At 41.9% G+C, this 26,055-nt stretch overlaps 3 long non-coding RNA genes across 5 annotated transcripts; 2 read left to right on the top strand and 1 right to left on the bottom strand.

The window, feature by feature from the left end:
- Positions 1-5,279: 5,279 nt before the first annotated feature.
- Positions 5,280-6,950, top strand: LOC307032976. The gene is made up of 2 exons (XR_013806394.1): positions 5,280-5,398; positions 5,832-6,950. It is a non-coding gene; the product is annotated as an uncharacterized lncRNA (long non-coding RNA).
- LOC307032927 lies at positions 6,250-11,113 on the bottom strand. 3 transcript variants are annotated; one of them, XR_013806385.1, is made up of 4 exons: positions 9,098-11,113; positions 8,340-8,400; positions 7,673-7,796; positions 6,250-7,493 (listed from the first exon to the last, which is right to left on the bottom strand). It is a non-coding gene; the product is annotated as an uncharacterized lncRNA (long non-coding RNA). The 3 variants fall into 3 exon arrangements; XR_013806386.1 differs by lacking the exons at positions 8,340-8,400; positions 9,098-11,113 and having other exon boundaries at positions 6,250-6,512; positions 6,936-7,493; positions 7,673-8,331; XR_013806387.1 differs by lacking the exons at positions 8,340-8,400; positions 9,098-11,113 and having other exon boundaries at positions 7,673-8,331.
- Positions 11,114-17,351: 6,238 nt separating this feature from the next.
- LOC307030437 lies at positions 17,352-26,017 on the top strand. The gene is made up of 3 exons (XR_013805663.1): positions 17,352-17,829; positions 25,288-25,439; positions 25,576-26,017. It is a non-coding gene; the product is annotated as an uncharacterized lncRNA (long non-coding RNA).
- Positions 26,018-26,055: the final 38 nt, after the last annotated feature.

Consider the following 26,055-nt stretch of genomic DNA (forward strand, 5'->3'; position numbering starts at 1 on the left):
GTTGTACTGCAGGTGCTAAGGTGAAATGTTGTAACTGTGGTGGGGAACATAGTGCTGCGTATCAGGGCTGCGAAGTGCAGAAGAAGGCCAAGGAGGTGCAGAGATACAAAGTGCAAAATAAAGTCTCATATGCTGAAGCAACAGAAAAGGTTTCACTAAACATATCTAGGAAATCCCAAGTAGCAGCAAGTATGTTCTCTTCAAAAGAGTTTCCCAAACTCCCACAGGCAAAGGAAAGCTCCACAAAGTGTTCACATAAGTGTGTGATAGGAGAGGATGCATTGATTGTTAATAAGTTCAAATTTGTGGCCTTTATTGGAAAAGTGGTGAATGTTGCTTTGCAACAAACAAAAAAGAGGTCAAGACTGAAAACAATAGTGGAAGCAGCAGGTGAATTTTTGGGGATAAAGGATATAACTGTTGAAATGGTACATGATATGCTAGCCACCAATAATGATGATTCACAGATTAGTGAATAGATTAATGGTTTTTCTCATTCTGCAATGGAATAATAGAAGCCTTATTGCAAATGGACAAGAATTCAAGACCTATATATATCAGTTAAAAGACAAACCAGACGTTATTTGTATTCAAGAAACATGGCTGAAGACTCATTTGGACTTCATAATTGGGGGATATACTGCTATAAGACAAGATAGAAATGATGGCCAGGGAGGGGGATGTGCAATCTTTATCAGAGAAGTAATGTCTTATAGTAGGCTAACATTTAAGAACAGTCATGATTTAGAAATAGTGGGTGTAGAAGTTTGGATTAATAAAAGGAAAATTAGTGTCCTGAATTTTTATAATCCATGTAATAAACTCAAAATAGAGGAATTAGACAGTCTTTGCCAAGGAAATGAATTAATATGGTGTGGGGATTTTAATGCACATAATACAATGTGGGGAGGGAGATCAACAGATTACAACGGACAGGTGGTGGAGGACTTAATGGACGCAAAGGAATTAGTTTGTTTAAATAACGGGCAAGGTACAAGACTCAATTTTAGAGATGGAAAAGAGTCTGCGATTGACCTAACTCTTGTAACAAGTGAATTAGCTTCTGGTAGTAGTTGGGAAGTATTGGCAAATAACAGTATTGGGAGTGATCATCTTCCGATTATAATCAAGTTTGATATAAGTCATGTGGTTGAGCTAGACGGTATCATGAGATGGACTTTTTCTAAAGCAAATTGGGAGATGTTTGCTAAATTGTGTGATAATGAATTTGATCAGATTGATATGGCAGGAAGTATTGATGAAATAAATGAGCAATTTACTTCAAATATAATTAAAAGCGCAAATCAAACTATTGGGAATAAAACTGGTAAACTTAGTAAATGTGTTAAGATGGTACCGTGGTGGAACAAAGAATGTAATGATGCAATCCGAAACAAAATCAGGCTGTTTGGAAAGCTAAGAAAGACGCATTCATTACATAATTTATTAGAATATAAAAAGGCACAGGCTCAGGTAAGGAACATTGTTAAAAGAGCAAAAAGGGAGTGTTGGAGAGGATTCTGTTCAAGTATTGGGAGAACTACACCATTAGATAAAGTATGGGGAATGGTTAAGAAGATGAGGGGAATAAGACAGCAGAGTAACCTGCCAGTGTTAGAGAATGGAGGGGAAATTGCCACTGGTGCTTTGGAGAAGGCAGAAATTCTAGCTAAATTATTTTGTCAAAGTTCATTCTTCGGAAAATTTGACAGAAGAAGGTAAGATCAGGAGGCAGGAAGTGTGAGATGAACATCCTAATGTATATGAAGAAAGACATTCGTCGCAGAGTGTATAGCTTTTTCTATTCAAGAGTTGAGAAGAGCATTAAGTAAGTGTAAAATGACTGCTCCTGGGAAAGATAATGTATGTTATATAATGTTGACCAAATTAAGTGATTTTGCATTCGGAGAGCTGCTGGAGATGTACAATAAGATCTGAGAGAAAGGGAAGCTGCCAATAATATGGAAAGAGTCTGTCATTATTCCTGTTAGAAAACCTGGGAAAGATCCAACCAGTCCAAGCAGTTATAGACCTATAGCTCTGACATCGCACTTGTGTAAAGTTATGGAAAGAATGATAACAGAAAGGCTGACATACTACATTGAGAAAAATGAACTAATGACTCCTTATCAGAGTGGGTTTAGAAGAGGGCGGAGTACTTTAGATCCACTGCTGTGCCTGGAGTCTGAAGTCAGGAAAGCCCAAGCGAACAAGGAGTGTGTTGTAGCTGTATTCTTTGATGTGGAAAAAGCTTACGATATGATGTGGAAGGAAGGATTATTAATAAAACTGGACATTATGGGTCTGGGAGGTAATGTATATAATTGGATTATGGATTTTTTGTTTGGCCGTGCCATCAGAGTCCGAGTTGGCAATTCATATTCTCGAAGGCATGAAGTTGAAAATTGAACCCCGCAGGGGAGTGTCATCAGTCCTCTTTTATTTTCTATTATGATCAATGATATATATATATACACAAGTAGGATCTGATATTGGTAGGTCACGATTTGCAGATGATGGAGCTATTTGGAAAAGGGGCAGAAATGTAAAATATATTGTAGCAAAGATTCAGGAAGCCATTACGGAAATTGAAAGCTGGTCTCTGACATGGGGGTTTAGATTGTCGGTGGAAAAAACTGAAACTTTATTTTTTACGAGGAAAAGGATAGGTGAGGAGGTTAGGTTAAAACTTTATGGACAAGATCTAAAGAAAGTGAAGACATTTACATTTCTGGGAATATGGTTGGACGAGAGAGTCACATAATAATAATAATAATAAATGGGATTTATATAGCGCATTTATAGACCCAAAGACGCTTTACATTATGAGTCAGGTTGACAAACAAAACAAGAACAAAAACAAAAACAAAAACAAAAAACAAAACAAAAACAGAAAAGCAGTCAGGAGGATGTTGGTTCAGAGGGGGGAGGGGCGGGTTTAAGGATAAGCAGAGTTGAAGAGGTGGGTTTTGAGACGGAACTGGAACAGGGTGAGGGAATCAGACTCACGGAGGTCTTGGGGGAGGGAGTTCCAGAGCTTCGGGGCTGCCACAGAGAAGGCTCTGTCCCCGAAGCTCCGGAGTTTGGCCTTGGGGATTGAGAGTAAACCGGCTGAGGTGGATCTGAGGGACTGGGGTGGTTGGTAGAGGATGAGGAGGTCAGTGAGGTAGGGGGGGGTCAGATGGTGGAGGGCTTTATAGGTGAGGACCAGGAGTTTGTAGTGAATGCGGTGTGAGACGGGAAGCCAGTGGAGTTCTTTGAGGATCGGGGTGATGTGATGCCATGATTTGGTGTGGGTGAGGAGTCTGGCGGCTGCGTTCTGGACACGCTGGAGTCTGTTGAGGGATGTTGTGCTGATGCCGAAGAGGAGTGAGTTGCAATAGTCAAGGCGGGAGGAGATGAAGGTGTGAATGAGTCGCACAGCTGCGGGGCGGGTGAGAGAGGGACGGAGTTTGGCGATATTGCGGAGGTGGAAAAATGAGGTTTTTACAACTTGGCGGATGTGGGGGTCGAGGGAGAGGGTGGGGTCAAATATCACGCCAAGGTTGCGTGCCTGGGTGGAGGGGGAAACAGGGGTGCCATCGATGGTGAGTGTCAGGTTGGGGGTTTTGCTGAGGGTGGATTTGGAGCCGATGAGGAGGAGTTCAGTTTTATTGCTGTTGAGTTTGAGGAAGTATTCACATTGATAATGTAGTAGATAAATGTGAAAGGGTTTTAAATGTTATGAGGTGCTTGGCAGGCACTAAGTGGAGGGCTGATAAAGCTGCTTTGAGGAATGTATACACAGCCTTAATAACATCAGCCATAGAATACGGACTAATAGTGTATGGTTCAGCTGCATATTCTTCTCCTCAAAAATTAGATAGAGTCCAGGCACAAGAACTAAGGATATGCTGTGGGGCAGTCAGATCTACACCAGTGTTGGCACTTCAGTAGAGGTCGGAGAAATACCAATTTCTTTGAGGAGAAAACAGTTAATTGTTAATTACTGGGCAAATCTACAGGGCCATAAAGATACTCACCCTACTAAACAAACTGTACAAACAAGTTGGGAAAGTAACAAAATAAAAAAAGAAAGTTTTTGTGTTTGTGTTTCGGAAATATGTAAGGAATTCAAAGTTAAAGAATGGAATATTAGTCCGACGGTGTTGTTATCAGCTGTTCCACCATGGTTGCTACCTCAACCTATAGTAGATTTATCATTATTGAAACGGTTACAATCAATGAAAAACAAAATCAGTGTACAGGCGTATGTGAACACTGTTCTACATGAACAATATGGGCACTTTATAAAAATATTTACTGATGGATCCAAAAATCCAGAAAATGGTCTAACTAGTTGTGCATTTTATGTTCCTGAGTTAAAAGTCAAAGTGGGAAAGCGTACAAGTGATCACATTGCAGTATATACAGTAGAGATGATGGCTATCTCTCGAGCACTTCAGTGGGTAGAGGAAATAAAGCCAATGCGAGTGGTCATTTGCTCTGACTCCAGTGCAGCTCTGGAGAGTATAAACAACTTCTCTTCAGAATGTCGTCAGGATATTTTACATGACATTTTACACATCATGTTTAGGTTAGTTCATCTGGGAATTGTTGTGCAATTTGTGTGGGTTCCAGCGCATGTGGGTATTAGAGGGAATGAAGTAGTGGATCAATTGGCAAAATGTGGTTTGCAAGCAAACCAGATTGATATTATGGTACCCATCAGTAGAGCAGAAGTCAAATCCTTACAAAAGTGGTTATCAAGCAACAATGGCAAAAACTATGGGAAAGTAACACCAAAGGAAGACATTTATACCAGATACAAAGGGAAGTAGGAACAGGAAGCACTTGGGGGAGTAGTAGAAGAGAACAGAGCATTAACAGCAGGATACAATTGGGACACTCAGGATTAAACTCATCACTGCATCTGATTGGAAAACATCCAAATGGCAATTGTGATGGTTGCCAACAACCAGAGACAATACATCATGTATTTTTAAGCTGCCCGGATTATAACAGACAAAGACTCATTCTGAAAACTGCACTGGAACAACTCAACGTCAAGGACATGTATTTCAAGTCAATATACGAAAGTAAATCAAGAAATGAAGCAAACAAGCTGATCTTCAAATTCCACTGGTCTGAGGACAATGATTTAGTATGAACATTTAATAACTCAACAGTAGGTGGCGATATATGCTCTATGTGGAAGCGATTCGCCATTAAAGAGAAGAAGAAGAAGAAGAAGAAGAAGACTGGTTGCGACCAGCGCCATATAGATAGAAGAGTTACAACAACGGAAGCCCAAAAACGGTTATCGTCACGTGGTTCATGCAGACGAGGATCGTTCCCCGGAAGTTCATGGCGGGCAATGTGAATGCATTGATAACAGGAGATAGAACTATGATTTTTGGTAATTATTAGTGAATAAAGATTTTGATTTGCAATATTTATACAACAAATCGATATGTGTATGTATTTACATCAATATGTTTTAAAAAATAGAATAGAATTTGCTAATATTAAGTGATAATATTCGGATTAGTGTGAACAACTAGTTTACATGTTAGGCTAACAGTGCCTTGGTTAAAGAGCCTGTTGCTGTTTATTTATAGCTTTGAATTCTTTAAAACCAATATTATCTTCTTAAACTTGTATGGTAGTCAGGAGCATCACTTTCTAATGTTTATTGATATATTTAGAGGGAGGGGATCTAAAGGAATGCTTCAAAATTCAGATTAGATTAATTTCTATCATTTTCTTAAATTCATGGTAGTTTCAGTAATCCCATGGTAATTGAGGACACAAGTTATCTAAATGACTAATGTCATCTTTATGGCTTTCAGAAAGGACAGGAGACCGACAGGTGACTATCAAAGGACTAGCAGCAGCAGCAGCAGCAGCATGATGATGATGATGTTAAATGTGTTGTTTTAGGAACATCCATTGCAAATATATGGAATTCAATAAACATTGAATAGCATATCATGCAGTTTGTCTGTGCCTTTTCCTCCGTGTTGTCCTGGTTTGCTGTGCTGCCTCCTAGTCGCCACCATGGTTTGCTGTGCTGCCTGGGGATGCTCAAGTCGCTCCGAGAAAGGAGTACGAATGTACGGCTTCCCCACTGACACAGAGCAGAGGAAAAAATGGCTGGCTCAAGTCAGCAGGAGCAATTTCACGACCAACAGCAAAAAAATATGTGAGGTTATTATATTCAAACACTGGATTTGCACTTTTTCACAAAACGAAAACCACACCATTGGGAAAGCTTAATGTTTTGTTTAATACAAAAAAACAGGGAAAGGCTTGAAAAACAGCAAAAAAATATGTGAGGTAATTATATACAAACACTGCATTTGCACTTTTTCACAAAACGAAAACCACACCATTGGGAAAGCTTAATGTTTTGTTTAATACAAAAAAACAGGGAAAGGCTTGAAAAACACTGAGAGTTGAGACCCAGGGTCCAGGGTGAGGGTCTCAGTGCAGGTATTCAGGCTCCATTGAATCCCCCTCTGGTTCTTGTGCTGAAAGAGGGAGTAACAGACAGGAGAAAGGGTTATACACACCTATATAGCACACCTATTGGATGGGAAATTGCCTTGGGGAGATAAGGTGTGGTCTTTGTTCCCAACTGAAGTTATGGAACTTTATTATTTGTGAGTTTAACAAAGTATGACAAATGGCATCAGTAACAGATGTGATATGAATTTCTATAAAGTTGACTCACATTCTTGGTCATATTTTATATACAGTATGTAATGAGTATAACATGTCCAGTAAGTATAAAGTGTTTCCTAATACTGTGTATTCAACCACTATGGAATATGTATGTGGGCAGACAAAACTGAGTTGTTCTGTGTGTGAAGTAACCTCAAGTCACTCCGCAGGCACATTTTGATGCAGACAAAAAAGGGCAAGACTAGGCTGAGAGCAGAGGCTGTACCCACCATCTTCGTGCATCGCCCTGTGGTCAAAAAGAGAAGGGCCCCTGCACCACGATTCACCCCGGGACCTGTATCTACAAAGCCCATAGCTCATGATCACAGCTATAGTGTGAAAGGTGACACAGGTATAATAAGTATGAACTCTTAGTAACAAAAGTAATATTTCTTATTTTTAAGTGGTATAATATTTTAAATGTTCGAAAATATACAGTGCCATGTCTTCTACTTACATTAGTCTCAAAGATTGAGGGAAGAAGGGATGAGGAGACTGAGAGAAAGGAAAGTGAGGGTGAAGAAAGAGAGGACATGGCTAGTGAGGAGAGACAGGGAGGGCGGACACCACCCACTCAGCCAGCAGCCAGTCAGCATACGAGGGAACCAGCAGCCAGTCAGCATACGAGGGAACCAGCAGCCAGTCAGCATACAAGGGAACCAGCAGCCAGTCAGCATACGAGGGAACCAGCAGCCAGTCAGCATACAAGGGAACCAGCAGCCAGTCAGCATACGAGGGAACCAGCAGCCAGTCAGCATACGAGGGAACCAGCAGCCAGTCAAACAGATCTATTAAAAAAATTAAAGAGAAAATTAAAGAGCCAAGAAGGAATCACCAAAAAAGCAAAGGCTGCACTAAGAAAAATCAGGAAGGAAAATGGAGCTCTCAAGAAAACAATGAAAATTAGGGACAAGAAATATAAGAAAACGTTTTCAAAAGACCAACTTAAGGCATTAGGCAGACTCACCACAAAGGGGATGAAATGGAGCAATGAGACAATTAAGAAGGCTTTAAAAATTTGCTTTGCGTGCGGACCAACGGGTTACAAAACTCTGCAGGAATTGCAGATTCCCCTTCCAGGAATAAGGACACTGCAAAGAAGGATGCAATGTGTTAAGTTTGAGCCTGGTGTGTAACAGCTAACATCACTGCCCCTGCACCCGTAACATCACTGCCCCTCCACCTGCCAACATCACTGCCCTCCACCTGCCAGCACCCAGCCAGAGGAGCGCAAACAACAAAAACAAGCAAGGTGTCCCGTCATGTACCTGGAAGTTTGGGTTGGCAAAATGGAGTAAGAGAGGGACTTGAAAAACCTTGGTGGCTCTCTACTCATGTTGTTACAGTTGTCTTGGTTACAGCTCTCAGGTTGTTTTTTTTGCCATTTCCACATCTTTAGAAAATATGAAATAAAAAATTGAAGTGAAATCAACCTCTTCTCTGGAAAACAAACTTTGATTTCTCTGTCTTGTGAGTTTGCAGTCTTGCAGTTTTGCTCCTCCACCTGTAACATCACTGCCCCTCCACCTGCCATACAGCAGGTTACTAACAAGATGACTTATAATACATATAATACAGTGATAGAATACATGTTTAGTATGCTTACTTATATAAAACAGTAGTATTAAACTTACCTAGTGTTTTCACTCCCACTTAAGTCCCTCTCCCTTTGCCATCAATCCAAAATCAGCTGAGCTGCAACATTATACAGACAGGTAATAATCAACATAATCACAAGGACACAACATGGCTCTGCTAAAAACACTCACTCTTACACCAGGGCTCTCAAGTTTTGAACATAGTTCAGAGTGAGATTTTGGCAGCGGTGTTTGTTTGGTACTCCAAATTCTGGCTCCCCTCAAAGTTCCCATGAAGCCCTCTGTACCGCGAATGTCAACGGGGGGGGGGGGTGCTAGTGGAGTGCACGCGTCTCAAACAGGCCTGGTTTGTTTACAAAATTGCGGCGCAACCTGGAAAGAAATCTCTGCGGGAGAAATACAAGGTGTGGCGTGTGAGCGTGTGAATGTAGTGAAATGCGTGTGTCTCACGCCTACTGCGTGAGACTTGACAGCTCTGCTTACAAGCACCAAAGTTATATTTATCTAATATTTAACTCCCTCCACCCCCAAATACAATCCTGTTTAGAAGCCCCTCTTCTCTAATTCAACAACGTTGGACGAAATGACATTCAGAGGACGGAATTTACAATTAAAAGGCTGTTCAACGTGTGTTGCTAACTTGATCCGGTATCATAGCTTAATCTGTTATCTGTAAACGTTCCCGAAATCTACTAATTTAAGGATAATCCACTGACATCCTTTAATACACATGTTAATTTGAATCAGATGTACTGATAATATCCGCAAATATAAATCTTTAAACTTCTTCTTACCTTTAAAAGTCCGTCACGAACGGTCTATTATGCTGCAACTCTACAGCTCTGCTAGCCTTGGCGCTAACTTCCGGGGAACGATTGAGAGGCTCCACGATCCGCCATTGCTGTAAAAAAGTGGTCCATTGGAGTGAACGGAGATGACGTAACTCTCAGTCTATATGGCGCTGGTTGCGACCATAGGTTGCGACTCCCAAAGCAAAGAAGAAGAAGAAGATCTCGCAATTAAAGCAAAGAAGAAGAAGAAGACTGATTTATTCCCTCCAATAAATATAAGAGATTGCTCCAATAAATTCACTTTTACAAGATTCCTGTGTGCTTTGTACCAGGTTGTAATCACAAAAGTGATCATACCACTTGCTCGTTCTATCGCTTCCCGTCTGATGAAAGGACCAGGATTCGTTGGACCAAACATATCAGGTAATATACATGTTTTGCATGGAACATAGTCAAGTTAGCTACCTAGCTAGTAGCGAGCATGTAAGTTAGCAATTGAAGGATTATTTGAATTATTTGAAGGATTAAAGTAACGTGTTATGGCAGGAAAGTTAAATCTGGTATATTCATTTTAATGTCACCTTATATATATTCATGTGTGTTAAATTTGAAGGGACAAAGTATATTTTCCCTCCCCAATATATTGAGGTGAAGTCTTTGTGTTTAGAGAAGGATGGGAGCAGGGGACATCCTAATTTGGAGATAGCTCCAAGACTCTGGAATGTTTCCCTCGTAAAAGAAGGGGGTGCGTTACACATGCTTGGGGCAAATATGTGTGTTTTCATTGCAGTAAATATATGTGCTGCATGATTACTGTTCAACTATACCTCTGTTCTTATTCTTTCATGTGTGGGTACTAAATGGCTACAAACATTGTGGAGAAATTAGCTTAAACATGTTTTATTACTCTATGAAATGGAAGCAGCTTTTATGATAGGGACGAGAGAGCATTTTCAGCATGTCAATTATCAGGGAAATCTACTTGTTTTCAATAGATGTGTGTGGTTAGTTACTTTGTATGAATAATAACAGTATGTGTAAAGGAAGCTGGAAATATACAATGTGAAACCTTTTTAATTGAAGTAAAGATGTGAACGATAGCTCAAACAAATGGAAAGGCGGTAGGACAAATGAGTGTGTTCTCTATATTAGGCCTGTGTGAAGTTTGACTATTTGAAAAGCATCTCTAATACTGCTTAAGAGCATAGGTAATGTGTTCCTCGTTATTATTGATATGAAAGTAATTAACATGTATTACGTATATTTAGCCAACTATAACAACTATATCTTAAAACATACTTTTAACTTGTGTGTGGCAGCCTGAGGCGGGAAGATGGACAAAGGGCCATAAAGGGGATGTGTGTGTGCTGGCTACAAGATGTGAAATAAGATAAGGAAACTTGTTGTTTAGAGCAGGTTCGTACCAGACACCAAAAGGTGTCTGGTCTTCGTCAAACTGAAAGAGACTTTTTGTTTCCGGGTTTCTTCTGCTGTGTCGCACTGATTGGGTGCGACAGGCCATGTGTTGGTCTCTCCCAATAAGATGACCTCTGGGGGAAAGCACGCACACACCTCCTCCTGTGTTTTAGTATGAAAGCCTGTGTTTTCCTTTGGTTCGCGCTCTTGTTTTTGACCGGCCGTTCCTGAGACCTGTCTCACACGTGGTAGAACCTGAGCCCGGAGTACTCTGCAGAGTGCTTCGTGATTCCTTTGTATTTGTATTGTTACCTTGTATCATTAAAACAAGATTATTGTTTCACTTGCATTCTGGTGTTTCTTAATCCCTTCCTTTTTACGAATTTACCCAGTTTATCAAACGACACGCGGAGACGAGGTTGGTTTTAAACATCCTCCAAATCTCCAACACATTACATTACATTACCAGGGCTCTCAAGTTTTGAACAGAGTTCAGAGTGAGATTTTGGCAGCGGTGTTTGGTACTCCAACTTCTGGCTCCCCTCAAAGTTCCCATGAAGCCCTCTGTATCGCGAATGTCAACGGGGGGGGGGGGGGGGGGGGGGTGTGCTAGTGGAGTGCACGCGTCTCAAACAAGCCTAGTACAAAATTGCGGCGCAACTTGGTGGGCGGTAACCTGGAAAGAAATCTCTGCGTGAGAAATACAAGGTGTGGCGTGTGAGCGTGTGAATGGAGTGAAATGCATGTGTCTCACGCCAAATGCTTGAGACTTGAGAGCTCTGCATTGCTTAGCCTTGTCATTTGTATTAGCCTTAACATGAAGTAAACCAAAATGTTAAACAGTAAGAGTAGTCATGATGGTAAGTATTTTGTGAAACATTTGAAGAGTAGCCTATCGCCCCCTCCACCAGGTGCTAAGGGGGCGGGAGGTAGGCTAATGCCACATTAGCATCAGCGATCTTTTCTACTTAATGCTATCTGCACAAATGGTTAACATTGAACATTAAAAGATTAGGCAGTTCAGGGAGAGTCGAAGGAAGGAAGGTGGGCAGGCAGCTTTGCATGACATTCTTCTGGACGTGTTTCATTGTGATGATAGTGAGAGTGAGTCAATCTGTTTGTTGGAAAGACAGTAGTTGAGTGATTACTGAGAGAAAATTATTAAAAGAGATAATTATTCAGTGTTGTTACTTTAAAGTGTTGTTACTGACCTTTTTCTCTTTTATTTTCTTTACCTCACCTGTAACTGCTGAGACCCTGAGGAACATGCACACTGGACTGACCTGCTCTGGCAACCTGATTTCCACTGTACGTAATAGTATTTGGTTATGGTATATTATTTATATACATCAAAGGCACAATGCACCCCCCAGAGACACACATGTATTGAGTGTGATATGTTGCATTGGTCATGTGAAATCATCTTTACATACTAGAAAACTAGGAGCGGCAACTTGTTTTGAAATTGAATTTTTAATATCCGATAATAAAGTTGATCTGTTTTCTTTATTCTTCTCTCTTCCCAGCTCCATCCATCACCATTCTCTGTTCCTGCAGGTCCTGCTTGCTAATAAATGCTCATATTTTTTTACACAATTACAAATAAAGTCAATGTATTGTATGGCATGAAGTTGTGCTTCATTCTGAGTCAATAATAAATTCATTCTGCCTTCAACTGCAAAATGATTGTGGACTGCACCGACGTCCATGTAGCTGCCCCCAAGTAAGATGAACCAAGCAAAGTTGACATACTCAACATACAGCTGTGCTCTTAAGTTTACATGAAGAATTTGTGAAATATTGGTAATAACAGGTTTAAATTATTATTAGTAATTAATTATATAATTTTCTCATTGTAGACGAGCAGACAGGGAGCCAGATGAGAAAAGCAGAATATGCAGCTGCCATTTTCCACATGGAAAAGAGAAAGGGCCAAGTGTATTTGAGTGGACAAAAGAGAAATCCCAAATACGAAAAATAAAATTATACAATTTACAGATATGTATACAAATATATATATCCTATATACATCATGAATAATGATGGTGTATGATGTATAAGGAAGTGTGGTAGATAACAAGTAAATATAGAGTAACATAAAGATCCATGTTACAGCAAAAGATGGAATAACTAAGAAGCACGCAGTATAATAATAATTACATGCAACAATTAAATAACTGCTCAGCATCTCCACCATAATCCCAATCTGCTGTGTCCTGTTTTCCTCCCCTCTGCATAACACCCCATCACAAATACGAAACAGAACGCAGAGTCCGAGGGTGTTAAGAGTATGTTTATTTAAATGTCCTCCTCTCTACTTGCCAACACAGGGAGCATATGCTGGGTGTAGAATTGTTCCAGGAGGAAGAGATTTCCATGCCATGCAGGGTCTTTGGGGATGGGGATGATGATCGCCTCCTTCGTGGTCCACAGTAGCAGAGACTCCGGCCTGTGATGTGCAGCTGTTATATAATATACAATACATTTTTGAAAACATTTAATCAACAAAAAAGGATTTGGTCAGGATCTAGAGTCAGTGTGTAGTTTATTAATTAATCAATGCTCTCTACATTAGGTAAACACATACCAGTGTACCAGAGGGAGTCACGCACAGCTGTGCCTAGATAACCAAACAAATTGACAAGATAACCAAAATCATTGAATCTACACACAGCAAATAAACTCAAATGACACAACGAGATGTAAAAAGGAGATCACACATATAGTCGATATAAAACTGGCCGCTTCAATCTGAAGAGCAACTCAAACAAAATACGGGAGTGTATCTTGTTCTTGTGAACACTAATTTTATCCACAGCATACACAGAGACCACAAAGTTCTTAAGGAGAAAACTAGTTGCTAAAACAAAACACGTTAGTGTACCTTGTTAGCTAATGTTAGCTAGCTGACATTAACGTTAAACATTGCACTAATATTACTCACTGAAACCTTGTAAAGCCGGTCCCGCATGCTGGCTTTTACAGAACTGACTAACTCCCCTTTCGTGTATGTACAGCTCTCAACATGCAGAGACTTGTAGTGATTTTCACCTCGTTTTATACTTTTTCGCCTCATTCTGAAAGAAACAGGTGAAATTTGCTAACGTGACGGCCATCTTTGTGATGGTGACGCGTGTGCGAGACCAGAGACCTGTAGTTCACTGAGCGGTTTCACACAAAAAAATGTGTAACTTCACAGTTTTACAACACATTTTTATTTTTTTGACATTGCACTAATATTACTCACTGAAACATTGTAAAGCCGGTCCCGCATGCTGGCTCTTACAGAACTGACTAACTCCCCTTTCGTGTATGTACAGCTCTCAACATGCAGAGACTTGTAGTGATTTTAACCTCGTTTTATACTTTTTCGCCTCATTCTGAAAGAAACAGGTGAAATTTGCTAACGTGACAGCCATCTTTGTGATGGTGACGCGTGTGCGAGACCAGAGACCTGTAGTTCACTGAGCGGTTTCACACAAACAAATGTGTAACTTCACAGTTTTACGACACATTTTTTTTTTTTGACTTGCAAAATGTTCTTTTAATTTGACAAACATCATATGTGTCATTCGTGGCACAATTCAAACGGGATCGAAAGATGACTTTTCTCTCTCCATTGACTTCAATGTATAATTTTCCGCTTCCGGGGTCCCATGGGTCGGAAGTAGATGGGCGGGACTTCGCCTCTCTATTGGACTGAGAAACTGTTTTGTTGACAGTCGATGTGCACATCAGGCTACAATATAGAAAGAAATGTGGCTCATCATAATGTGCTCATACTTTCAGCTTCGTCATTCTATACCATACGGGGGGTTCTGAATTAATCATTGATTTTAGCACATTTCGCTGCCTTTTTTTGTTGCAGGATGGGGGTCCATCCTTCCACAATAATTAACCTTGCCGTCAGTTTCAGTCGGTCCAGTCCACACTAATGTAAACAGCAGCGCGCTGGTCTCGTGAGAAACGGAGAGTGGAACAACCAATCACATCTTCATTATTCTCCTGAAATTTAAATGTGCCCATTCGCTAGTCTGACAGGTGCGTGGTTCTCACTCCGCCTCATACGTACAAATTTGAACACCTTCAATATGCCACATTAATGGATTTGGCCTGCAGTCACCGCATCAGCTGGGCTGAATTAAAAACGTATTATTTTAGTCCTGTGTGTTTATTAGAGGCATGTCAGCAGGCCACATCATATTATGCCAGCGTTGCGTTCACAAGACATACAAGCCACAAACTGGCAATCGAAACATTCCACAACCCGAGGGACAGTGAATGAAACACACAGACACACCCACACACACCTTGAGAGAGGGAGGGACAGCTGATCGCCGTGCAGCAATCAGCTGTTCCCGAGCAGAGAGAGAGAAAAAAAAAGAGAGAGAGATAGAGAGAGAGAGCTGCTAGACACAACTCTTATTAATCCCCGTACCGGACAATTGTTATTTGTTCCAAATCGGAACCGGATTTAGTTTCCGGAACCTCACCACATCCCCAGCCACAGCCGTGGTCTTAACCGGTCTTGACATAAAATCTCGAGTCCGAAAGGTCCGATAAAGAGAAAATACGAAACCAAATGCAGTCGATTCCGAGACAAGATGACCAATACCGTTAAAAAGTGGTCTAGAGACCGGCCTCGAGTACAACACCAGCAAATATTCTCACACTAATGATTATTAATTATTATTCCCCTCTCTTCTGATACCAATACAGTGCCGATGAGAAAGTGTAGGCTACCTGTAAAACTCTCCAAACTGTAGGAGCGGAATCATTAGAAAAATATAATATAGGATAATGCTATAGGCTACAATGCTAACGGAGGCGAGATGTACGTTATTCACGCGCTTATCCACACGTACGTTATCAACACACATATCTAAGATAGCGCTTTCTAAGCTACGCCGCTGCCACGTGAGCGCGTACTTTGAGCGCGTACTTTGAGGGCAACTATGATATGTCGCCGTGACGTCTGACGTCTATGGGCTCAGAACAGTCTCATAATACACACATGCACACAGAAGGATTCACACTTGTATTTCCTGATCCGCAAAAGGATCCACACTTGTATTTCAATGCACACACAAATGTGTTCCGTTTCATATACATGTCAATAAAATCCAAATACAGAAAAAAGTTTTATAGATGTATTTTTGATCCTCACATATTTCGCAACAAATCATACCCTCGTGGGGGCACGCTCATGTGATTGGCTTAGAATGAAGGAGACATCTGATTGGCTATAGATAGAACAAATTACCAGTACGAATCGGGTGACTGTCAGGGGAGTCTCAAAAAACCCACACATGAATGCACAGCGATCCGTGCACAGGAAGCGGTTTGTGTTTGCAGGTTCAGGGGATTTAAACGGAAAACAAATATGTGAGGATCAAAAATACATATGTAAAACTTTTTTCTGTATTTGGATTTTATTTACATGTATATGAAACGGAACACATTTGTGTGTGCATTGAAAAACACAAGTGTGGATCCGGAAATACAAGTGTGAATCCTTCTGTGTGCATGTGTGTATTATGAGATTGTTCTGAGCCCATAGACGTCTGACATTCACCTGTATTCTACGTCAACCCATTCAAAATTGATGGAAGCATTGGCGCACGTTCACACGTTAGTTCTCCGCTCAGTTAGCTTGGTCATCTGTTCTTTGGCACAAATCACACCTTGTAGCCGCCGCCACGTGAGCGCGTACTTTGAGCGCACCTATGATACGTCGCCGTGACGTCGCCTATATTCTACGTCAACAATTCAAAATTGATGGAGGCGTTGGCGCACGTTGACACGTTCTCCGCTCAGTCAGCTTAGTTATCTGTTCTTTGGCACAAATCACACCTCATAGTAATCCACAATCAGTTCCTTGGTTTTGCTGACGTTGAGATGGAGGTTGTTATCCTGGCACCAAGATGTCAGGTTTTCGACCTCCTCTCTGTACGCTGTCTCGTCGCCGTCGGTGATCAGGCCGATGACGGTCGTGTTGTCAGCAAACTTCACAAAATCTAAAACCATTTACATGTAAAACACAAAGAAAACATGTAATTTTACTTTGCAAAAGCCCAAGTTTACATTAACTGTCAGATGTTTTGTAGAAAAAAATCACAAATATATATATACAATATATTCACTAGCAGGAACCACGCCACAACAGTGTGATGTTTGTAAGTTTATTGAAGTAACATGTGAATGATATGAGGGGGGTGAAGGGATGATCTGGGAGGACGAGCTGTGGTCCGTGCAGTGGGAGACTCAGAGTGGGGGTTCCGTTTCCGGCATGATCTGCGTGGGCTGATTACGGGCCCCCAAAAGAGTCGGATTAAAAGCAAGACAGGTCTATTATGAGCCTCTTTTCCCGGAGTATTTCCGAGTAGCTATTCCTACTGGACTGATGCAGACACTGGAAAGGGGGGACTATCAAATGGGATATCATGAATCCTTCTTTGACTTCTTTGGCCAGTAAGGTGTTGAAGGTGTGAGGTTCTGTTAAAGCGGACTGAAGGTTGTGGAAGATGTGAGATGTGTCGGGCAGTATTGCTATGCCTGGGTGGAAACCATGGGTGAAGCCATTGGTGAGAAAGTAAACACACTATCTGGATGATTCACTGAGGCGGTAGCTAAGTTGCTTATCTTGACGGGTGTGCTGAGGTGCCATGCTAGTCAATCTGCTGGTGTAGTTGGGTTGTGAGGGCGGGCGCTCCTGGCATGAGCGCCGCCGCAGAAAGATCAGATGTGCATGAGGCGGCAGCTAGGGATGGAGGGATGTATGTACAAGGGGATTTCGTGAAGCCTGTGAGCACAGGGATGAGAGAAAGGTTGACATGAGCTGCGACATGTCAGACACAGAGAGAGCAGGCACAGAGGGCAATACGACCTGGCCCCCACCAGGGGGTACTGGTGAGTCGGGCTGTGTCCGTGGAGGAGGACGGAGGCCTGTGACGTCACGACACGTGGTGCGCGCGCGCCGCGCGGTGGTTGGCTCTGGAGCAGGAAGAGCTGTGTGTCTCATTGTTCTTGCCGTTGTGCTGCTGTAGGCTTTGTAGAGGTTGAACAGTCTAGCCTTGCTGTCATTTTGGTGCAAGTGGATGCCGTTTTCTTTCAGGAAGCGTTGGAGTTGAATGACTGTCCACCTCCTGAGTTTGGGCTCCGTTTCGGAGAGCGGCTCCGTCCGAGACAGCCAGTGAGGAACACAGTAGGAATGGCGAGTGTATAAGCCAGGGCAGCGGGGAAGGTGAAGCTACAAAAAAAAGCATAGTAACAGGCAGTGGCGGCTGGTGGAAAATATTTTTGGTGGGGCTGTTGATATAGTGAGTAAAATTTCTTTTTGGGAGAAATGACCCCTTAAATTGGGACTTCTGGTGATGTAATGGCCCCATAAAATCGTGGTTCTAGGGCCAGGAACAACCAGGCTGAGTCGGGCTGAGTATGCTAAACTAGAGAGAGAATCGCTGTCAAGGGGGCTACAACTATAACAAGAACATATTTGACCGTGATTTAATTGTAATACACGTTTCAAAATGATGCCGAAGTAACAACATACTGATACCGGATAGTAAAAACCATGAATTAAGGCTTTGACAAGTCTACAGACAGACGGCAGGCGAAAAACCTTTTAAAATGCGTGTTTTCTAATGGAGATTTGGCTAAGCTAACGTTGTAAATGCTCCGACCGTCGACACTCACAACAACGGCCTATACAGACATAAATAAACCAGCGACTGTATTCGCCATGAAACAGACAGTATGTGGTTTGTACTTGTTTAACTTTTGTCTAGTTTCTGAACAGATATGAAAAGCTCTGAGCTCTGAGTGCTAAGAGCTAACAGCTTTGTTGTTTTTCTGGGGAGCTCATTGAAGATGACGTCACGGCTCCGCCTACAATGCGTTACTATAGATCAGGGGTGGGCAATTATTTTTTCCATGGGGCCACATGAGAAACAAAAAATATTGTGGAGGGCCGGGCCAAAAGGCTGAACTCAATTCTGCATAATATTAATTGTATTTCTTTATAAAAAGCAGTAAATAGCATTGTTTTGACAAGCTGGTAAGAGTATATGTTATAGTTGAGCAATGAAAAAGTGAGGTTGCCTTACAAAAAATGTAATTTATTCAATCAAATTTCCCAAAACAATGGTAAACAAAATGTGAACGTTTTTCACCATTTCTGACTCATATTAGTGAACATTTTCAGTCGCATTCACTACAAAACACATTTTGAGTTTCATATACTGTTGGAAAGTTGTGTAAAGGTTCTTAGCATTCTTAAGACATCACAACATTGTCTTTGTGCTCCAAACATTCAGCAAGATACATCATATTGAACTGTCACTGAACATCACTGAACTGTGATTTTGAGAAAAGGCTTCCAAAGAAAGTGTCCCAGTTCACTGCTAGTTGGTTCCTTTACATGCCTACATTTGTAGTCTAACCACCTCATTTGGTGTTTTTAAGTTCTTTTTTCTTGTTCAGTGAGAGAAATCTAGTCTCTGCTGGGCTTTAACGAGTGCATCGAAGTCAGGTTGAATGTCTGAGGTGGAGATGCGAAGCACAGCTGACAGATGATCATCAGTGAGAGAGGATCTATACCTGGATTTCATAAACTTCATCTTTGAAAATGTTTGTTCACATATGTAGGTAGAGCCAAAGAGAACCAACATCTTCTGAGCATGTCTCCTCATGTTTGGAAAGTTCTCCTCCTCGAGAGAAGAGTAGAAATCCAGCAGAGATCCTGACTTAAAGCGCTCTGCCAGTACTGCATCAGACTGCAGGTCAATGAGTTCCAGCTGAACATCACTGGGTGCATTATCCATACTGCAGGTAAAGGGAGAGGAAATCATGAGCATTTCATCCTCGATTGTTCGGAGATCTTCAAATCGCCTTGAAAACTCACCATGCAATGCTCCTAACATGGATGAGTACCTGCGGAGGTGATCAGCTGATGGTGTGACTTCTTTCAGGGTTTGCATGTGAGTGAGAGTGTTGCTCTCCAGTTGGCTTGAAAGAAACTGCATCTTTCTCATGAAAGCCTTCACCAGGCTGTGCATTTCATGAACAAAAAGGCCCTTGCCTTGCAGTTTGGTGTTCAGTTCATTCATCAGTGCAGTCACATCAACAGCAAATGCAAAATCTGCCATCCAGTCCTCGTCTGAGAGCTCTGGGATGTCTTTGCCTTTCTTCTCACAAAACTCTTGAATCTCTGCTTTCAGGTCCCAAATTCTTTTTAGCACTTTGCCCAGGCTGAGCCATCTGACAGCTGTGTGGTAGCCGATGTCACTATGCTCAGTCTCATGCTCCTCCAAAAGTGCAACAAACTGTCTGTGATTCAATGCCCGTGCCCTGATGAAGTTTACTATTTTAGTAACAACATCAATAACATGGTGAATTTTTAGCACTGACTTGCACAACACATGTTGGTGTATAATACAATGCAAAAATACCAATTTCTGATCTGCGTCGATTTCAGTCACTTTATCTTGCATACGTTTCAAAAGTCCAACATTTTTACCTGTAAGATTTGGACAACCGTCTGTTGTGACACCTGCCAGTCTGTCCCATTTCAGTCCCAGCGTGTCCATGCACGCATTTACTTCCGTGAACAGATCGCTCCCTGTCGTCGTCCCTTTCATCGGCCGCATTGCTGCCAGCTCCTCCGTAATCTTGAAGTCCGGCGTTATCCCACGGACAAATACGAGTAACTGCGCTGTGTCGCGGACATCACAGCTCTCGTCCAAAGCCAAGGAGATAAAGTCAAAACTTGCCACTTCATGTTGCAGCTGAAGCTCCAGATTCCCCGCAATGTCCTCGATCCTTCTCGTCACGGTTCGCCTGGACAGCGGGACTTGCTCAAAGGCTTCTTTTTTTTCAGGGCATATTAGTGCTGCAGAGTCCACTAAGCCCTCTTTGACAAACTCCCCCTCTGAGAATGGCTTACTGTGTTTAGCTATTTTGTGGGATATCACGAAGCTGGTCTTGGTTGCTGCATCCTTGGATGTGTGAAGCTCGGTAAAAAAGCCTTGCTGCTTTTGCAGCTTAGCTAGCAAAGCCTTCGATGTGCGCGCCCTTTCAGCATCAGTCAAGTTTTTGTATTTCTCCGCGTGTTTCGTCTCGTAATGCCGACTCAAATTGTAGTCCTTGAACACGGCGATCTGCTCCCCGCAAACTAAACACACGGCTTTACCTCCGACTTCAGTAAATAAATACTTAGCAGTCCAATTTTTGTTGAAAACCCTACATTCGGCATCTACCTTTCTTTTTTTAGCATCAGCTGACATTTTTGAGCGCTAAAGTCGTCTTGTGACAATTATCCAATAACGCGCACGTCTTGATTTGACGTATTGCGTCATTATGTACGTGAAAAAAAAACAACTTCAAAATAAAAGCATTGCAGCTTTAGTCCATGCATGAGGTAAAATTAGAAAATATGTTTATTTTGTCATTTCCAATTAACCTTACACGGGCCGGTCAGAGTCAACCAAAGGGCCGTATGTGGCCCGGGGGCCGTACAGTGCCCAGGTCTGCTATAGATACTACCCCAGTTCCTCACGAGTCTAAAAAACAACTCACGTCAACGCACGTAACCAACGTGGGCACCAACGTGGGCACCAACGTGGGCACCAACGTGAGCGCCCTCGTGACCAAAATATTTGACGGCGCTGATTGGCTGAAATTATGTTTCGGCGGCACAGTTTACTATTGAGACTTTTGCAACGTGCTGGTTGCTGCTGTTTGGCTCGGGGGCAGCGCCCCGTAATGATAAACTAATGCCAAGGGCAAGGCCAGGCAGGAAACATGTGACTTATCAGTAACTTTAGACATCGTAACACAATTTTAAACAAGATTTTATTGTAGATTATACATGTTACTGATACCAATTGTATGATATTTACCTTGTTCATTAAAAAAAAATATATATATATATATATTTTTGAAATATAACATTTTTTAAATTAATTAATTAATTTGATATTTTGTTTTGTATGTGGGAAGAGGTGGGGCGGCGCCCCTAGCAACCCTATGGGCCGGCCGCCACTGGTAACAGGCAGTTAACATTCAACTTGTATTAGCCACAAACTAATAAGAAAGTCTAACAAGACAAAGATTGAATTTATCACATATTTAATTTGAAAGCAGTATCAAGTTATCTTATAATGTTAATGATGCATGTTACACTTAAAATAGGTTACTTAAACAGGGCTGCCAACATTTGAGTTCAGCTTGGAGTGAGATTTTTTTTTTGGTGAACCGAAAAAAGAAATGTTCATGTGTATAGTGTTACAAATGTATTGAACATGTACAAACTAGGGTTTCCCATTAATGTACCGGGCGCTACAGTGGAATACGCACATACACAGTGTACCCGCGACTCTTACAATGAAGGCTCGACAATCAGCTCACAGCATATAAAATGGCATATAGGTTTAAGCAGAGGTAAAGTGCTATTTTATAAGTGGGGGGGGGGGGGGGGGGGGGGAGTCCTCACCTCCTCTAATGGGGTCCGGCCGGGGGTATGCTCCCCCGGGAAGATTTTCTTTTTTTTTTTATATTGAAGTTAAATGCATCAACCTGGTGCACTTTGAGAGCAAAATGAAAATATGGTAAACAGATTTTCTTTTTCTTTATGGATATTTTAGAATCACTCATCTTTTAAACTGTATTCTTGTTTTACTGTCATATAGTAGCCTATGTCATAACTGTTTTTCATTTATTCTCATAAATGGTGACCAAAACGTTTGAGACCCACTGAGATAACTAGACTAAAGTTCTAAACAGAGAGTCCCTTACCTCACTGAGCTGTTATCTCTCAGTCTGACAGGACAGAGCTCTCCCTTTCCTTGTTTTAGAAACAGCTTTTAATATCCGTTAGCACAGCTAGCTAACCAGATGCTAACAATAACAATGCAAATAGTGAGTTTGGTAGAAATATAATGTATAATAGTAAAGTTATTTAAGATGATGCCATATTTATTGAAGATTTTACATTATAAATATTGCCCAAAATTATTCAAAAGCATATTCTTTCAAACTCCTTGCCACCAGGGTATGACCACCAGGAGACTATTGATGTGTGTAGTGAGTTTGGTAGTAATAAGCTGTATAATAGTGATTGAATATTATTGTATTCTCTTTTTTCGGAGTTGCACTTTGCAAACGGTCCCTGAGCACTCGTTTCTTCTCCGGCTGCAGATAGAGACCAATGTAATATGTCCAACTCGGAGGACGGCGCATATTGGCTTTTATTTATCAAAATGTGATTAGTTCGTTGTCAACCTTACCAAGGCACTTAGGAGATGTCATTTGTGTCTGAATAACGTTTTGTTCATGAGTTATTGATCCGTGAAATCAGAATCTCCCAATATCGTTCCAACTTTACTGAACTAAGCCAGAAGACCGTCTCATTTCGTAGACCGCTCAGTTTGCTGTTCCTTCACTTTATTTTTATATTTATATACATTTATTTTGGGCGAAAACTTAGCGTGAGGAAAGGCATGTGTGGCGGGAGTGCGTGAGATATGAGTTAATTGCGTGACTCTCACGCTCAATGCGTGAGTGTTGGCAGCCCTGTACTTAAACATTATTACACAACTAAGCTAGGTTAACAGTAGGCTAACAGTTAGCTAGCTGCTGTAGGCCTACGTTAACGGTTGCTAATGTTAATCTATCAAAAACACACAGTCGATAGAGTTAATGTTAGCTATAAAGCTACCTGTTTAAGTATAATATAATACACCCAAGGCTATAAATGAGCTACTTACTTAAAACGGAGAGCCGTTGAGAACGTTCACCTCACGACAGCGGAGCTACGCAGGCAGTCCGGTCCTTCCGATTCCGAATGGAAAATGGAGGGAAAAGTGGCGGGCTGCTTGTGTATGCACATGCGCAGACAAGACAGTATATGTGGTAATTAAATTCTACATATTTTTTTCTAATTAAGCTACTTTTAAATGAATGAAATGAGCTAATTTTAAACAGTGACAATATATGTTAAGATTAATTAAAAAAGATAAGAAGGATGCAATAACACATTCAAATCTATTAAAAAAGGCTAGATTAAAACATGTAACATCTAAAAGGGGTCATAATCAGTTTTTTCAGTGTGTTTTGATTTGAGAAATGACAAAAAGATGGTTCCAGAATGATTCAGAAGGGAGGAAATGAATAAAGCAACCTCTAGGTTAAAAATAACCCAGGCAGGTGTTCAACTGCAATTGAAGCCTTAATAACCCCTTTGACCCAGCATGAACAACCCACCAGTGTGTTTACAGTACCCAAATAACCCATAATTATGAGCCAGCCAAATCAACCCAGCAATGTGTTTATAGAAATAACCCAGCATTTTTTAGAGTGTAGGTTTTGGGATCAGCACGGTGTTTAGTCACCCTCTGACAAAAAGTTTTCTACAGGGAGCACAGAGACTCAGACCTGTGTCACGCGCTTTGGCGCCTCAATGGGATTTGGCTTTAGTGTTACGCGCACTGAGTAAAGCTCCATTTGAACCTTTAGATCAGGTTCCCCTGAAGTTTTTGTCAGCCAAAGTAGCTCTGCTCGTGGCTCTGACATCAGCTAAAAGGGTGAGTGATTTGTCTGCTCTCTCTGTGGCTCCATCATGTCTCCGGATCCAAGGAGATGGCAGCTCAGCTGTTTTGCGCCCTAACCCGGTTTTTATGCCAAAGGTTATCACAAGCTTTTTTAGATCGAGAGTGATACCTTTGGATGGCTTCTTTCCTCCTCCTCACACATCAGAGGAAGAAGCCACATCTCATTTCCTCTGTCCCGTGCGCACGCTGTCATGCTATATTGCACGCACGGCTGCTTTACGCAGCTCGTCTGTTTGTGCATTACAGAGAGCGCTCAATAGGGCAGCCTCTGTCTGCACAACGCCTGTCACACTGGCTGTGTGAGGCTGTGTCACAGGCGTATGTCTCCTCTGGGGTGGATCCCCCGGAGAACATTAAAGCGCACAGCACCAGGGGAATTTCAACCTCTACGGCTTTGCACAGAGGAATGACAGTGGAAGACATTTGCACTGCTGCATCTTGGTCTTCACCCTGTTCTTTTATTCGTTTTTATTTGAGGGATGTCTCCCATTCCTCTCTGACACATTCAGTACTGAATAGCCTGCCAGAATGAGTAATGGGTCTCAATTGCGTGCCCTCTCTCCTGCCTGTCGGCACTTAGAAAGCTGCCCTTTTCCCCCCTCTCTTGATCGTTTTTAACAAGTGAGAGTTGGTCTCTACTTTTTATAAACGACAGGTAGCCTAGTTAAGCCTGCCTTCGTTCCCTGATGGAGAATATTCATTTTTTAAATGCTATATTCCCTGGGAATGTGATGCTCCATTACGCATGGCGAAATGGACATGGGTTATTAACTGAGTAGGTGTGTTTCGTGCTTCTGGTAACGGACGGACCAGTGGGGGTAGACTACATCCTGCTTCGCCCTTAACCCAATAGCGATAGCCTTATGGCACATTTCCACTGCAGCGGGGTAGCCCCGTTTAAGCGTCCCTAAGCGTCCTCGCTCAGGCCTCGGGCTGCCTCGCTGGCCGTCCGAGGACGTGGCGCATTTCCATTACAGTTTAGGACCTGGGGTAGCAACGCAGTGTAGGCGGGGCGATCGGCTTTTTGGCGGGCTTTTTGGGCGGAGCGACGATGGGTAAAACTGCAGTGGCGTCATCTTCAATGCAACACAACTCACAAAACACACACAACAATGGAGGATGTGGAAGCGATCGTTTACTTGTTTCTTGGTGTGTGGCTTGTTATCACAGCAAGAAGGAAAGTGATCACAGCAAGCAGGAAAGTGATGTTTCAAAGTAGCCTGCGCATAGCAAGACAAGATGCAGAAGAAGCTGACGAGAGAGTTTTGGAAGTCCTACAACGCTGCAGAGACTACAACAGGACTAGACGACAACGCTACTCGGTAAGCTAACGTTCGCTAACTAGCCATGTGTTTAGGCTCATGCTCACAATACGACCAAAGTGTTTCAAGTATTTAAGTAATTGTAGCTACCACTTTTACGTATTAAAATATGTATGCTTTTGTTTGTGTATTTCAGAAGTTACGTCACCGCAGACCATGTGTTTGGATGCTCGACCGAGCTACCGAGTGATGGTCTCTGATTGTTCCATCTTTCACACACACTCAGTGGGTGGATAACTTCAGGATGTCTGAGGAAACATACACCTACCTGTGCAACAAACTGCGGCCAGCGATGGAGAGACAGGACACAACATTCCGCGTGTGTATACCTCTAAAGAAGAGAGAAATCCATGGTGCTGACATGCTGTGCTCTGCATAACCTCTGCGAGAGTCATGGAGAGGACTATGATGATGGGTGGAATGCACCAGCAGCAGCAGAGCCTGGGGTAGCAGTGGCTCAAGGTGCAGAGGAGGAGAGCACTGACATCAGAGAGGGTTTGATGCGCTACCTGAATACCTAAATATGCATTGTATTGTATTCATTGTATTGAACATAAATAAACCTTTTTTTTTTCATATACATGTGTTTATCAAATGTTTTAAACAAAAATGTTGT

Source organism: Notothenia rossii (genome assembly GCF_949606895.1).
Source record: "Notothenia rossii genome assembly, chromosome: 1".
Classification (NCBI taxonomy): Eukaryota; Metazoa; Chordata; class Actinopteri; order Perciformes; family Nototheniidae; genus Notothenia; species Notothenia rossii.